The sequence below is a fragment of the Sesamum indicum genome, linkage group LG3, assembly GCF_026168435.1.
Source record: "Sesamum indicum cultivar Baizhima isolate 11 linkage group LG3, ASM2616843v1, whole genome shotgun sequence".
Classification (NCBI taxonomy): domain Eukaryota; kingdom Viridiplantae; phylum Streptophyta; class Magnoliopsida; order Lamiales; family Pedaliaceae; genus Sesamum; species Sesamum indicum.
In genome coordinates this window covers 10,623,054-10,640,936 of record NC_142659.1, presented here as the reverse complement: position 1 = coordinate 10,640,936, position 17,883 = coordinate 10,623,054, and positions in this window count along the sequence as shown.

The window sequence follows — 17,883 nt, the reverse complement described above, 5'->3', positions numbered from 1 at the left end:
TCTCAGAATTCCACGAAACTTGACCCAAATGTGGTCTAGACCCATGCATTTGTGTGGTAAATTTGATAAGCGTAATTATAATTACAAGTTAGTGTAAAAATGGAAACGAACTTGCTTTAATAAACCGTGCAAAACAGCTAAATATAAAACGTTCATAGAATTCCATGAAACTTGACCCAAACGCTGGTCTACACCCATTCGTTTGTGTCATAAATTTGCAAAGCGTAATAATAAATAAAAGTTAGTCTATAAGGGAAACGAATTTGCTTTACTAAAACCATGTAAAACAGCTAAATTTTGAATGTTCTCAAAATTCCACGAAACTCGAACCAAACGTAGGCCTTGACCCATGCATTTGTGTGGTAAATTTGCTAAGCGTAATAATAACTACAAGTCAGTGTAAAAGGGAAACGAACTTCCTTTAATAAAACCGTGCAAAACAGCTAAATTTTGAACGTTCTCACAATTCGATGAAACTTGAACCAAACGTAGGTCTAGTCCCATGCATTTGTGTGGTAAATTTGATAAGCATAATAATAACTACAAGTTAGTGTAAAAGGGAAACGAACTTGCTTTATAAAAATCGTGCAAAACAGCTTAGTATCAAACGTTCTCAGAATTCCACGAAACTTGACCCAAATGTGGTCTAGACCCATGCATTTGTGTGGTAAATTTGCTAAGCGCAATTATAATTACAAGTTAGTGTAAAAATGGAAACGAACTTGCTTTAATAAACCGTGCAAAACAGCTAAATATTGAACGTTCATAGAATTCCATGAAACTTGACCTAAACGCTGGTCTACACCCATTCGTTTGTGTCGTAAATTTGCAAAGCGTAATAATAAATAAAAGCTAGTGTATAAGGGAAACGAACTTGTTTTACTAAAACCATGCAAAACAGCTAAATTTTGAATGTTCTCAAAATTCCACGAAACTCGAGCCAAAGGTAGGCCTTGACCCATGCATTTGTGTGGTAAATTTGCTAAGCGTGATAATAACTACAAGTCAGTGTAAAAGGGAAACGAACTTTCTTTAATAAAACCGTGCAAAACAGCTAAATTTTGAACGTTCTTACAATTCGATGAAACTTGAACCAAACGTAGGTCTAGTCCCATGCATTTGTGTGGTAAATTTGATAAGCATAATAATAACTACAAGTTAGTGTAAAAGGGAAACGAACTTGCTTTAAAAAAATCGTGCAAAACAGCTTAGTATCAAACGTTCTCAGAATTCCACGAAACTTGACCCAAATGTGGTCTAGACCCATGCATTTGTGTGGTAAATTTGCTAAGCGTAATTATAATTACAAGTTAGTGTAAAAATGGAAACGAACTTGCTTTAATAAACCGTGCAAAACAGCTAAATATTGAACGTTCATAGAATTTCATGAAACTTGACCCAAATGCTGGTCTACAGCCATTCGTTTGTGTCGTAAATTTGCAAAGCGTAATAATAAATAAAAGCTAGTGTATAAGGGAAACGAACTTGTTTTACTAAACCATGCAAAACAGCTAAATTTTGAATGTTCTCAAAATTCCACGAAACTCGAACCAAAGGTAGGCCTTGACCCATGCATTTGTGTGGTAAATTTGCTAAGCGTGATAATAACTACAAGTCAGTGTAAAAGGGAAACGAACTTCCTTTAATAAAACCGTGCAGAACAGCTAAATTTTGAACGTTCTTACAATTCGATGAAACTTGAACCAAACGTAGGTCTAGTCCCATGCATTTGTGTGGTAAATTTGATAAGCATAATAATAACTACAAGTTAGTGTAAAAGGGAAACGAATTTGCTTTAAAAAAATCGTGCAAAACAGCTTAGTGTCAAACGTTCTCAGAATTCCACAAAACTTGACCCAAATGTGGTCTAGACCCATGCATTTGTGTGGTAAATTTGCTAAGCGTAATTATAATTACAAGTTAGTGTAAAAATGGAAACGAACTTGCTTTAATAAACCGTGCAAAACAGCTAATTATTGAACGTTCATAGAATTCAATGAAACATGACGCAAACATTGGTCTACACCCATGCATTTGTGTCGTAAATTTGCAAAGCGTAATAACAAATAAAAGTTAGTGTATAAGGGAAACGAAGTTGCTTTACTAAAACAATGCAAAACAGCTAAATTTTGAATGTTCTCAGAATTCCACGAAACTCGAACCACACGTAGGTCTTGACCCATGCATTTATGTGGTAAATTTGCTAAGCGTAATAATAACTACAAGTCACTGTAAAAGGGAAACGAACTTGCTTTAATAAAACCGTGCAAAAGAACTAAGTTTTGAACGTTCTCACAATTCGAAGAAACTTGAACCAAACGTAGGTCTAGTCCCATGCATTTGTGTGGTAAATTTGATAAGCATAATAATAACAACAAGTAGTGTAAAAGGGAAACGAACTTGCTTTAAAAAAATCGTGCAAAACAGCTTAGTATCAAACGTTCTCAGAATTCCACGAAACTTGACCCAAATGTGGTCTAGACCCATGCATTTGTGTGGTAAATTTGATAAGCGTAATTATAATTACAAGTTAGTGTAAAAATGGAAACGAACTTGCTTTAATAAACCGTGCAAAACAGCTAAATATAAAACGTTCATAGAATTCCATGAAACTTGACCCAAACGCTGGTCTACACCCATTCGTTTGTGTCATAAATTTGCAAAGCGTAATAATAAATAAAAGTTAGTCTATAAGGGAAACGAATTTGCTTTACTAAAACCATGTAAAACAGCTAAATTTTGAATGTTCTCAAAATTCCACGAAACTCGAACCAAACGTAGGCCTTGACCCATGCATTTGTGTGGTAAATTTGCTAAGCGTAATAATAACTACAAGTCAGTGTAAAATGGAAACGAACTTAGGTGGGTCAGCAGTGTCAACTTAAGTCAGGAGTTCTAGCTACATAATTGCATATAAATGCACAAGTTACCTCCCCTAAAAAAATGCAAAAATTCTCTCACTAGAATTTTTCTCTCTCAAAAATGAACCGCCCAAAATCTCAATCTTCATCATCCTCACTTCCGGCCGGCGACGGGGAGACTGCCGGCGAGGCTCCGACGGAGTGCGACGGAGACGGAACAGTGCCCGGCCGGCGAAAGAAGATCACCAAAGGACGAAGGGAAAACCCAGCTGCGCGTGTAGAAGATGAGAAGTCGGGACCTTTACCGCCGGCTGAAACGGCCGTTTTTCCGCCGACTGAGGGTAGACTTTGTGTCCCTTTGGGCTTAGATGAGCGTTCGACGGTGAAAGGAGGGAGTTTGGGAGCTGAAACGGCGATTTCAGATCCGACCGTTGGAGGCGACGCGAGCTTGAAAGGCGGCCATGGCGGATCGTCGTCTTCTTCGTTCAATCTGAACAAATTTCTGAATCTTGCCAACCGCGTCATTGACCATGGAGATGAGGCAGCCATGGCTGCCCTGAACGAACTTAAAACCCGATGGCAAACGATTTTTGGAAACGACGACGAGCCGCGGCAAACGAAGATGATGGAGCGCAGCCGCGACCGACCAGCGACCGGTGGCCTTCGCAAGGCTGTGCGATGCCTTATCCCACCAGATCCAGAGCTCACAACGGTAAAAAATGGTGGCAAGGCACCGGCGACGCTTCAGCTACCTGCGACGGTGACTGTTCGTGCTCCTTCGACGGCGACTGTCGGAAACGGACACTTCTCTCGTCGTCCGGCCATTCTTGGTGGTCGGAAAGCTGCTGGGAACGAATCCGCAGCTGCTAGAATCCCTGGCGCGCGTTTCCGGCAGCTGGGTGAGTGGACGGAGCCTTCGCCGGCGACCCGTGACGTGTGCCGGAAAGACGACGTGGACGGCTATGTGGACACGACTGGAGGTGATGTGGCGGCGGAGGTTGGTGACATGGATGCTGAGGTGGAAATAGAGAGGGTGGCTGACATCAGCCCTAGTAGGGCTGATGTCATCTATGATGCAAGTGCTGAGGCTTGCTTGGAACACAATGCTGACATCAGCCCTAGTAGGGCTGACATCATCGCTGCTGCTAGGGCTGACATCATCACTGATGTTAGGGCTGACATCATCGCTGCTGCTAGGGCTGACATCATCGCTGCAGCTAGGGCTGACATCATCGCTGCTTCTAGGGCTGACATCATCGCTGCTTCTAGGGCTGACATCATCGCTGCTGCTAGGGCTGACATCATCGCTGACACAGGTGCATCTAGGGCTGATGTCAGCAATTGCACTATCAAAGCTAGGGCTGACATCATCGATGATACAAGGAAAGCTAGGGCTGACATCAACACTGACACATGCAAAAATAGGGCTGATGTCAGCAATTCTGTGGAAAGAAATCAAGCTATGCATGATGCTCCTCTTCCAACGGGACTGTACGTTGGAAACATCCCGTTGCACGCATACCCGGATACAATTATCGACGACAAAATAGCGCATGCATTTAATCATTCGACCCGGAAAACCTTATCATTCATTGCCCCAACAATGCAGAACGGAGAGGTTGTCGTGCGACCTTCTTTAGATGCGGTACGTAATGGGTCTAAACGTTGGAAATCTACTGCAGTTGGCTATTTCTTGGGCAAACGGCCATATTATCATCACCTTAAGGAGTTTGCACATTCGGTCTGGCCAGCACTAAGGGAGGTGACAGCGACCACAAACGGATTCTTCTTTTTTCAGTTTAAAACAGTTTTTGATATGGAGGAGATAATTGAGGGAGGCCCGTGGTTGTTCCAAGGGCAGCCGATAGTTCTTCAAAAGTGGGAACTGGGGATGGCCATGAGAAAATTGAAGCATACACAAGTGCCCGTCTGGATTAAACTACGACACCTTCCGATGGAATTTTGGACGACAGAAGGATTGAGCACTGTAGCAAGTGGTGTGGGGAAGCCCCTTTACCCCGACGCGATTACAAGAGCATGCACGAGACTGGACTTTGCTCGTGTATGTGTGATGATTGATGCCACACAAAAGTTGCATAAACATATTATTGTCATGGCACCTGATGAAGAAGGAGGGGAGACACCTTGCAAAGTTGACATTGAGTATGAATGGCTCCCACCAAAGTGCACAGCGTGCATGTCATTGGGACATTCGAACAAGGATTGTGCACTAAACAAAACCCGCAAACCGACGAAGCCAACAGTAAATGTGTATGTGCCGAAAGTCAATGTAGCACAACCGCAACTTCCGACTAAGGGACGTGAGACGATGAAACCAGTGGTTGAAGAAATACCCAAAGCACATGCGGGAAATAGACATGTGGACCAGAACCACTCCAAGCAAGAAGAGAGAGGTAAGGCAATTGTTATTTATAATGCTTTTGACGCTTTGCATTTAATTGATGATGCAGGTGAGCATTCAGGGGGTCCTAACACAAGCAGCCCCAAGGTCGATGATCCATGTTGAACATCGCTGTGTGGAATGTCCGTGGGCTGAACAAACGAGACCATCAGCTCGCTTTGAAGGACTTGGTCTCTGAATACAGGTTACACTTCCTTGGCATTCTTGAAACTCGTGTTCGTTTGAATAATGTTATGCATATTCAATCGTTTTTACTTCCACATTGGAAATGGTTTGTCGACTATTCTTCTGTTGGTAATCGCATCTGGATAGCTTGGGACGAGAATATTGTTGATGTCCATATCTTAGACTCGGCAGATCAATTTATTCACTGTCGGGTTACTAATATGGCTGACAATGAATCTGTTATTATCACTGTTGTTTATGGGGCATCTGAGGTGATTGATCGTCGGAATTTATGGACGGCACTGGAGACGCTATCTCAGCAATGCTCTGACATCCCGTGGATGGTGGGAGGGGATTTCAATGCAGTACGTGACCTTAACGAAGTATGTGGCATCTCAGGAGATATAAGGATGGCCACCGAAGAATTTAATGCTGGTATTCTGGAGGCGGGGCTGATCCCACTTCCTATGCAAGGTGAATGGTTCACGTGGCATAATTGCAGTACGTCTATGAGGAGTTTATGGAAGCGGCTGGATCGGATTCTTATTAATGACCGCTGGCTGGCAAGGTTCCCGAGCGCATATTATCACAGCCTTACTCCACGGACATCTGACCACTCTCCACTGGTCTTACATGGGGATATACAACAACATAATGGAGGCATGTTTCGATTTGATAACTATCTGGCCCATTCACCCGAGTTTATCCACAATGTGCAGAATATTTGGCATCATGAGATTGTGGGTATTCCTATGTATGCTGTGACACGTAAACTGAAGGCACTTAAACCAGTCTTTAGACTACAAAGGAGAAATAAGGGAGATCTGACGATGAATGTCCAACTAGCCAAAGGTTTTCTTGATGAGGCACAACAGTTGGTGAGCTCTGATAGACAAAATGAGCTATATTTACTCCTGGAGCATTGTTGTCGAGTCGTTTATGCTAAAGCGGCAAAACTCGAACAAATTATGCTGCAGCAGAGAGCCAAAATGCAGTGGATGAAAGACGGAGACCAATGTTCCCGGGTTTTCTTTCGTAAAATTGCACAGAGACGAGTAAGGAGGAGAATCTTACAGATTAATGATGAGAATGGTTTCACACACACGGATCTAGGGGAAATCGCCCATGAGTTTGTCTCATACTATCAGAACCTATTAGGAGGCACTAGAAGACGTCTGTCAGTGGATATTCGTTATCTTAGACCGTGGGCAAGGCACTGTATCACTGATGAGGAAGCTAATCAATTACTCCTTCCAATCTCGGCGGATGATGTGAAGCAAGCAATGTTCGATATTGCTGATGACAAGGCACCGGGACCTGATGGCTACTCGTCAAGGTTTTTCAAGGCGGCTTGGCCTGTGGTTGGGGAAGAAGTTACGAGGGCGGTACTAGACTTCTTTTCTACCGGAAAACTTCTGAAGCAGGTCAACTCCACGATCTTGGCCCTGATCCCAAAGGTACATACGCCTATGTCGGTTAATGATTTTAGACCAATTTCATGCTGCAATGTTTTATACAAGATCATTGCGAAACTTCTTGTCCAAAAAATTAGTGTGCTACTGGACAAGATAGTTAGCCCATGTCAGACAGCTTTTATTCCGGGAAGAAGCATTGGGGACAACATTATGTTAGCCCAGGAATTATTCTCCAGATATAACCAGATGCGCCTACCCCCGAGATGCGCACTTAAAGTGGATATCAGGAAGGCCTATGATACGGTGGAGTGGGACTTCCTGTTAGCAGTTTTGCAGCTGTTCGGGTTTCCACCTACGTTTACAAGGTGGATTGAGGAGTGTGTTACCACGACATCATTCTCGATTGGGCTCAATGGAAAACCTCATGGGTTCTTTGCTGGAGCGAGAGGACTACGACAGGGAGACCCACTTTCTCCTTATCTGTTTGTTCTTGTTATGGAAGCCTTACATCTGGGATTCTTGCAACGAATTGAACAGGACATGCAATTCACTTATCATTGGAAGTGTGAGAGTTCTAAGGTTTTTCAGATGGGATTTGCAGACGACCTCCTCTTACTGTGCAAAGCTGACTTAGACTCCATCAGAGTCTTCAAAGAGGGATTGGACTGGTTTGCGGAGTTGTCGGGCCTTCGGCTGAATGTCCAAAAAAGTCACTTAATCATTTCACGTTCGGCTCAAAATTTGAAGGACCAGATGCTGGATATTTTGGGCTTTTAGGAGGGCCACCTTCCAATGAGGTACCTGGGTCTTCCCTTAATCTCGTCTAGGCTGACCATCTCTGATTGCCAACCGCTTATCTCAAAAATTGATGCACGTATTAATGGATGGGAAGGGATTTCATTATCATATGCTGGGCGGGTACAAATCATCAAATCTGTGCTCTCAGCATTGAGCTTATATTGGGCTTCTGCATTCATATTACCTAAGAAAGTCATCAGTGAAATTGAGAAGAGGTTGAGGACTTTCCTATGGAAGGGTACGACGTCCAGTGGGTACGCTAAGGTAGCCTGGAAAGATGTGTGTCGACCGATGGATGAGGGGGGACTTGGGTTCAAGGATATCTCCACCTTGAATCGCGCATTAATGAGCAAGAAACTATGTGATGTTATCCAGTGTGACAGGACATCCATATGGGTTCAGTGGCTCTACCAAGACCGATTACGTGAGAGATCGATTTGGACTATTCGTGAACATGGAGGTTCTTGGGGATGGCGAAAAATACTCAGGCTACGTCCTTTCCTTCGCACTATCGTGGATTACCAGATTGGAAATGGAGACAGATTCTTTGTTTGGTAGGACCCGTGGCATCACTTGGGTCCACTTATCGAGCGATTCCCTCAAGGTCCCCGCCATCTTAGACTTGAAGAATCAGCAAAACTCAGCTTGGTGATTTCAGCAGGAGAATGGCAATGGCCTACCATCACTGACTTTGAATGTTTGGAAATCACACATAACCTACCGCTTATTTTCGGAGGAGAGGATCGGGTGGTGTGGAGATGTGACGAAGGGCAACCTACTACTCAGGCCCTCTACCGATTATTCACTCACCCCGAGCCGAAAGTAGGATGGTCTTCACTACTTTTGGGCTCCTTGAAGATTCCTCGCCATTCGTTCATCTTATGGCTAGCAATCCTTGGCAAACTTCCTACCACAGACAAATCATGGCTATCCCACCTGGGGGTGTGCATACTGTGCGATGAGGGAGCTACGGAATCTCATCCACATTTATTCTTCCAATGCAGATTTAGTCGTCAGTGCCTTTATGAGATTCGCAGAAGGATTCGCTTTCACTGGCCCAATAGAGATTGGGCAACAGATATTGAATGGGCGACACGGAAATGGAGAGGGGAGCACATTATTAATAGAGCTTACCGTACACTACTGGCGGCGTGCGTCTACCACATATGGAAGGAGAGGAACTTGAGGAGATTTGATCATACTGAGCGGACACCGGCCACATTGAGCATACTAATCATCAATGACGTCAGACAGAGGATTCTTAGCGTTGACTTAGTATCGTCAGTCAGTACACGAGCATTGTATAGATTATGGCGTATCCCTTGGGTAGAGGGAGAAACCAGTTGATAATCCCATGTTGTACCATGTTGTACTGTACCATTACTCTTTATTAATGAAATTTACATTTACTGAAAAAAAAAAAAAAAGAAACGAACTTGCTTTAATAAACCGTGCAAAACAGCTAAATATTGAACGTTCATAGAATTCCATGAAACTTGACCCAAACGCTGGTCTACACCCATTCGTTTGTGTCATAAATTTGCAAAGCGTAATAATAAATAAAAGTTAGTCTATAAGGGAAACGAACTTGCTTTACTAAAACCATGTAAAACAGCTAACTTTTGAATGTTCTCAAAATTCCACGAAACTCGAACCAAACGTAGGCCTTGACCCATGCATTTGTGTAGTAAATTTGCTAAGCGTAATAATAACTACAAGTCAGTGTAAAAGGGAAACGAACTTCCTTTAATAAAACCATGCAAAACAGCTAAATTTTGAAACGTTCTCACAATTCGATGAAACTTGAACCAAACGTAGGTCTAGTCCCATGCATTTGTGTGGTAAATTTGATAAGCATAATAATAACTACAAGTTAGTGTAAAAGGGAAACGAACTTGCTTTATAAAAATCGTGCAAAACAGCTTAGTATCAAACGTTCTCAGAATTCCACGAAACTTGACCAAAATGTGGTCTAGACCCATGCATTTGTGTGGTAAATTTGCTAAGCGTAATTATAATTACAAGTTAGTGTAAAAATGGAAACGAACTTGCTTTAATAAACTGTGCAAAACAGCTAAATATTGAACGTTCATAGAATTCCATGAAACTTGACCTAAACGCTGGTCTACACCCATTCGTTTGTGTCGTAAATTTGCAAAGCGTAATAATAAATAAAAGCTAGTGTATAAGGGAAACGAACTTGTTTTACTAAAACCATGCAAAACAGCTAAATTTTGAATGTTCTCAAAATTCCACGAAACTCGAGCCAAAGGTAGGCCTTGACCCATGCATTTGTGTGGTAAATTTTCTAAGCGTGATAATAACTACAAGTCAGTGTAAAAGGGAAACGAACTTCCTTTAATAAAACCGTGCAAAACAGCTAAATTTTGAACGTTCTTACAATTCGATGAAACTTGAACCAAACGTAGGTCTAGTCCCATGCATTTGTGCGGTAAATTTGATAAGCATAATAATAACTACAAGTTAGTGTAAAAGGGAAACGAACTTGCTTTAAAAATATCGTGCAAAACAGCTTAGTATCAAACGTTCTCAGAATTCCACGAAACTTGACCCAAATGTGGTCTAGACCCATGCATTTGTGTGGTAAATTTGCTAAGCGTAATTATAATTACAAGTTAGTGTAAAAATGGAAACGAACTTGCTTTAATAAACCGTGCAAAACAGCTAAATATTGAACGTTCATAGAATTCCATGAAACTTGACCTAAACGCTGGTCTACACCCATTCGTTTGTGTCGTAAATTTGCAAAGCATAATAATAAATAAAAGCTAGTGTATAAGGGAAACGAACTTGTTTTACTAAAACCATGCAAAACAGCTAAATTTTGAATGTTCTCAAAATTCCACGAAACTCGAACCAAAGGTAGGCCTTGACCCATGCATTTGTGTGGTAAATTTGCTAAGCGTGATAATAACTACAAGTCAGTGTAATAGGGAAACGAACTTCCTTTAATAAAACCGTGCAAAACAGCTAAATTTTGAACGTTCTTACAATTCGATGAAACTTGAACCAAACGTAGGTCTAGTCCCATGCATTTGTGTGTTAAATTTGATAAGCATAATAATAACTACAAGTAGTGTAAAAGGGAAACGAACGTGCTTTAAAAAAATCGTGCAAAACAGCTTAGTATCAAACGTTCTCAGAATTCCATGAAACTTGACCCAAATGTGGTCTAGACCCATGCATTTGTGTGGTAAATTTGCTAAGCATAATTATAATTACAAGTTAGTGTAAAAATGGAAACGAACTTGCTTTAATAAACCGTGCAAAACAGCTAAATATTGAACGTTCATAGAATTCCATGAAACTTGACCCAAACGCTGGTCTACACCCATTCGTTTGTGTCATAAATTTGCAAAGCGTAATAATAAATAAAAGTTAGTCTATAAGGGAAACGAATTTGCTTTACTAAAACCATGTAAAACAGCTAAATTTTGAATGTTCTCAAAATTCCACGAAACTCGAACCAAACGTAGGCCTTGACCCATGCATTTGTGTGGTAAATTTGCTAAGCGTAATAATAACTACAAGTCAGTGTAAAAGGGAAACGAACTTCCTTTAATAAAACCGTGCAAAACAGCTAAATTTTGAACGTTCTCACAATTCGATGAAACTTGAACCAAACGTAGGTCTAGTCCCATGCATTTGTGTGGTAAATTTGATAAGCATAATAATAACTACAAGTTAGTGTAAAAGGGAAACGAACTTGCTTTATAAAAATCGTGCAAAACAGCTTAGTATCAAACGTTCTCAGAATTCCACGAAACTTGACCAAAATGTGGTCTAGACCCATGCATTTGTGTGGTAAATTTGCTAAGCGTAATTATAATTACAAGTTAGTGTAAAAATGGAAACGAACTTGCTTTAATAAACCGTGCAAAACAGCTAAATATTGAACGTTCATAGAATTCCATGAAACTTGACCTAAACGCTGGTCTACACCCATTCGTTTGTGTCGTAAATTTGCAAAGCGTAATAATAAATAAAAGCTAGTGTATAAGGGAAACGAACTTGTTTTACTAAAACCATGCAAAACAGCTAAATTTTGAATGTTCTCAAAATTCCACGAAACTCGAGCCAAAGGTAGGCCTTGACCCATGCATTTGTGTGGTAAATTTGCTAAGCGTGATAATAACTACAAGTCAGTGTAAAAGGGAAACGAACTTTCTTTAATAAAACCGTGCAAAACAGTTAAATTTTGAACGTTCTTACAATTCGATGAAACTTGAACCAAACGTAGGTCTAGTCCCATGCATTTGTGTGGTAAATTTGATAAGCATAATAATAACTACAAGTTAGTGTAAAAGGGAAACGAACTTGCTTTAAAAAAATCGTGCAAAACAGCTTAGTATCAAACGTTCTCAGAATTCCACGAAACTTGACCCAAATGTGGTCTAGACCCATGCATTTGTGTGGTAAATTTGCTAAGCGTAATTATAATTACAAGTTAGTGTAAAAATGGAAACGAACTTAGTTTAATAAACCGTGCAAAACAGCTAAATATTGAACGTTCATAGAATTTCATGAAACTTGACCCAAATGCTGGTCTACACCCATTCGTTTGTGTCGTAAATTTGCAAAGCGTAATAATAAATAAAAGCTAGTGTATAAGGGAAACGAACTTGTTTTACTAAACCATGCAAAACAGCTAAATTTTGAATGTTCTCAAAATTCCACGAAACTCGAACCAAAGGTAGGCCTTGACCCATGCATTTGTGTGGTAAATTTGCTAAGCGTGATAATAACTACAAGTCAGTGTAAAAGGGAAACGAACTTCCTTTAATAAAACCGTGCAGAACAGCTAAATTTTGAACGTTCTTACAATTCGATGAAACTTGAACCAAACGTAGGTCTAGTCCCATGCATTTGTGTGGTAAATTTGATAAGCATAATAATAACTACAAGCTAGTGTAAAAGGGAAACGAACTTGCTTTAAAAAAATCGTGCAAAACAGCTTAGTGTCAAACGTTCTCAGAATTCCACAAAACTTGACCCAAATGTGGTCTAGACCCATGCATTTGTGTGGTAAATTTGCTAAGCGTAATTATAATTACAAGTTAGTGTAAAAATGGAAACGAACTTGCTTTAATAAACCGTGCAAAACAGCTAATTATTGAACGTTCATAGAATTCCATGAAACATGACGCAAACATTGGTCTACACCCATGCATTTGTGTCGTAAATTTGCAAAGCGTAATAACAAATAAAAGTTAGTGTATAAGGGAAACGAAGTTGCTTTACTAAAACAATGCAAAACAGCTAAATTTTGAATGTTCTCAGAATTCCACGAAACTCGAACCACACGTAGGTCTTGACCCATGCATTTATGTGGTAAATTTGCTAAGCGTAATAATAACTACAAGTCACTGTAAAAGGGAAACGAACTTGCTTTAATAAAACCGTGCAAAAGAACTAAGTTTTGAACGTTCTCACAATTCGAAGAAACTTGAACCAAACGTAGGTCTAGTCCCATGCATTTGTGTGGTAAATTTGATAAGCATAATAATAACAACAAGTAGTGTAAAAGGGAAACGAACTTGCTTTAAAAAAATCGTGCAAAACAGCTTAGTATCAAACGTTCTCAGAATTCCATGAAACTTGACCCAAATGTGGTCTAGACCCATGCATTTGTGTGGTAAATTTGATAAGCGTAATTATAATTACAAGTTAGTGTAAAAATGGAAACGAACTTGCTTTAATAAACCGTGCAAAACAGCTAAATATAAAACGTTCATAGAATTCCATGAAACTTGACCCAAACGCTGGTCTACACCCATTCGTTTGTGCCATAAATTTGCAAAGCGTAATAATAAATAAAAGTTAGTCTATAAGGGAAACGAATTTGCTTTACTAAAACCATGTAAAACAGCTAAATTTTGAATGTTCTCAAAATTCCACGAAACTCGAACCAAACGTAGGCCTTGACCCATGCATTTGTGTGGTAAATTTGCTAAGCGTAATAATAACTACAAGTCAGTGTAAAAGGGAAACGAACTTCCTTTAATAAAACCGTGCAAAACAGCTAAATTTTGATCGTTCTCACAATTCGATGAAACTTGAACCAAACGTAGGTCTAGTCCCATGCATTTGTGTGGTAAATTTGATAAGCATAATAATAACTACAAGTTAGTGTAAAAGGGAAACGAACTTGCTTTATAAAAATCGTGCAAAACAGCTTAGTATCAAACGTTCTCAGAATTCCACAAAACTTGACCAAAATGTGGTCTAGACCCATGCATTTGTGTGGTAAATTTGCTAAGCGTAATTATAATTACAAGTTAGTGTAAAAATGGAAACGAACTTGCTTTAATAAACCGTGCAAAACAGCTAAATATTGAACGTTCATAGAATTTCATGAAACTTGACCCAAATGCTGGTCTACACCCATTCGTTTGTGTCGTAAATTTGCAAAGCGTAATAATAAATAAAAGCTAGTGTATAAGGGAAACGAACTTGTTTTACTAAACCATGCAAAACAGCTAAATTTTGAATGTTCTCAAAATTCCACGAAACTCGAACCAAAGGTAGGCCTTGACCCATGCATTTGTGTGGTAAATTTGCTAAGCGTGATAATAACTACAAGTCAGTGTAAAAGGGAAACGAACTTCCTTTAATAAAACCGTGCAGAACAGCTAAATTTTGAACGTTCTTACAATTCGATGAAACTTGAACCAAACGTAGGTCTAGTCCCATGCATTTGTGTGGTAAATTTGATAAGCATAATAATAACTACAAGTTAGTGTAAAAGGGAAACGAACTTGCTTTAAAAAAATCGTGCAAAACAGCTTAGTATCAAACGTTCTCAGAATTCCACAAAACTTGACCCAAATGTGGTCTAGACCCATGCATTTGTGTGGTAAATTTGCTAATCGTAATTATAATTACAAGTTAGTGTAAAAATGGAAACGAACTTGCTTTAATAAACCGTGCAAAACAGCTAATTATTGAACGTTCATAGAATTCCATGAAACATGACGCAAACATTGGTCTACACCCATGCATTTGTGTCGTAAATTTGCAAAGCGTAATAACAAATAAAAGTTAGTGTATAAGGGAAACGAAGTTGCTTTACTAAAACAATGCAAAACAGCTAAATTTTGAATGTTCTCAGAATTCCACGAAACTCGAACCACACGTAGGTCTTGACCCATGCATTTATGTGGTAAATTTGCTAAGCGTAATAATAACTACAAGTCACTGTAAAAGGGAAACGAACTTGCTTTAATAAAACCGTGCAAAAGAACTAAGTTTTGAACGTTCTCACAATTCGAAGAAACTTGAACCAAACGTAGGTCTAGTCCCATGCATTTGTGTGGTAAATTTGATAAGCATAATAATAACAACAAGTAGTGTAAAAGGGAAACGAACTTGCTTTAAAAAAATCGTGCAAAACAGCTTAGTATCAAACGTTCTCAGAATTCCACGAAACTTGACCCAAATGTGGTCTAGACCCATGCATTTGTGTGGTAAATTTGATAAGCGTAATTATAATTACAAGTTAGTGTAAAAATGGAAACGAACTTGCTTTAATAAACCGTGCAAAACAGCTAAATATAAAACGTTCATAGAATTCCATGAAACTTGACCCAAACGCTGGTCTACACCCATTCGTTTGTGCCATAAATTTGCAAAGCGTAATAATAAATAAAAGTTAGTCTATAAGGGAAACGAATTTGCTTTACTAAAACCATGTAAAACAGCTAAATTTTGAATGTTCTCAAAATTCCACGAAACTCGAACCAAACGTAGGCCTTGACCCATGCATTTGTGTGGTAAATTTGCTAAGCGTAATAATAACTACAAGTCAGTGTAAAAGGGAAACGAACTTCCTTTAATAAAACCGTGCAAAACAGCTAAATTTTGAACGTTCTCACAATTCGATGAAACTTGAACCAAACGTAGGTCTAGTCCCATGCATTTGTGTGGTAAATTTGATAAGCATAATAATAACTACAAGTTAGTGTAAAAGGGAAACGAACTTGCTTTATAAAAATCGTGCAAAACAGCTTAGTATCAAACGTTCTCAGAATTCCACGAAACTTGACCAAAATGTGGTCTAGACCCATGCATTTGTGTGGTAAATTTGCTAAGCGTAATTATAATTACAAGTTAGTGTAAAAATGGAAACGAACTTGCTTTAATAAACCGTGCAAAACAGCTAAATATTGAACGTTCATAGAATTTCATGAAACTTGACCCAAATGCTGGTCTACACCCATTCGTTTGTGTCGTAAATTTGCAAAGCGTAATAATAAATAAAAGCTAGTGTATAAGGGAAACGAACTTGTTTTACTAAACCATGCAAAACAGCTAAATTTTGAATGTTCTCAAAATTCCACGAAACTCGAACCAAAGGTAGGCCTTGACCCATGCATTTGTGTGGTAAATTTGCTAAGCGTGATAATAACTACAAGTCAGTGTAAAAGGGAAACGAACTTCCTTTAATAAAACCGTGCAGAACAGCTAAATTTTGAACGTTCTTACAATTCGATGAAACTTGAACCAAACGTAGGTCTAGTCCCATGCATTTGTGTGGTAAATTTGATAAGCATAATAATAACTACAAGTTAGTGTAAAAGGGAAACGAACTTGCTTTAAAAAAATCGTGCAAAACAGCTTAGTATCAAACGTTCTCAGAATTCCACAAAACTTGACCCAAATGTGGTATAGACCCATGCATTTGTGTGGTAAATTTGCTAAGCGTAATTATAATTACAAGTTAGTGTAAAAATGGAAACGAACTTGCTTTAATAAACCGTGCAAAACAGCTAATTATTGAACGTTCATAGAATTCCATGAAACATGACGCAAACATTGCTCTACACCCATGCATTTGTGTCGTAAATTTGCAAAGCGTAATAACAAATAAAAGTTAGTGTATAAGGGAAACGAAGTTGCTTTACTAAAACAATGCAAAACAGCTAAATTTTGAATGTTCTCAGAATTCCACGAAACTCGAACCACACGTAGGTCTTGACCCATGCATTTATGTGGTAAATTTGCTAAGCGTAATAATAACTACAAGTCACTGTAAAAGGGAAACGAACTTGCTTTAATAAAACCGTGCAAAAGAACTAAGTTTTGAACGTTCTCACAATTCGAAGAAACTTGAACCAAACGTAGGTCTAGTCCCATGCATTTGTGTGGTAAATTTGATAAGCATAATAATAACTACAAGTAGTGTAAAAGGGAAACGAACGTGCTTTAAAAAAATCGTGCAAAACAGCTTAGTATCAAACGTTCTCAGAATTCCATGAAACTTGACCCAAATGTGGTCTAGACCCATGCATTTGTGTGGTAAATTTGCTAAGCATAATTATAATTACAAGTTAGTGTAAAAATGGAAACGAACTTGCTTTAATAAACCGTGCAAAACAGCTAAATATTGAACGTTCATAGAATTCCATGAAACTTGACCCAAACGCTGGTCTACACCCATTCGTTTGTGTCATAAATTTGCAAAGCGTAATAATAAATAAAAGTTAGTCTATAAGGGAAACGAACTTGCTTTACTAAAACCATGTAAAACAGCTAACTTTTGAATGTTCTCAAAATTCCACGAAACTCGAACCAAACGTAGGCCTTGACCCATGCATTTGTGTGGTAAATTTGCTAAGCGTAATAATAACTACAAGTCAGTGTAAAAGGGAAACGAACTTCCTTTAATAAAACTGTGCAAAACAGCTAAATTTTGAACGTTCTCACAATTCGATGAAACTTGAACCAAACGTAGGTCTAGTGCCATGCATTTGTGTGGTAAATTTGATAAGCATAATAATAACTACAAGTTAGTGTAAAAGGGAAACGAACTTGCTTTATAAAAATCGTGCAAAACAGCTTAGTATCAAACGTTCTCAGAATTCCACGAAACTTGACCAAAATGTGGTCTAGACCCATGCATTTGTGTGGTAAATTTGCTAAGCGTAATTATAATTACAAGTTAGTGTAAAAATGGAAACGAACTTGCTTTAATAAACCGTGCAAAACAGCTAAATATTGAACGTTCATAGAATTTCATGAAACTTGACCCAAATGCTGGTCTACACCCATTCGTTTGTGTCGTAAATTTGCAAAGCGTAATAATAAATAAAAGCTAGTGTATAAGGGAAACGAACTTGTTTTACTAAACCATGCAAAACAGCTAAATTTTGAATGTTCTCAAAATTCCACGAAACTCGAACCAAAGGTAGGCCTTGACCCA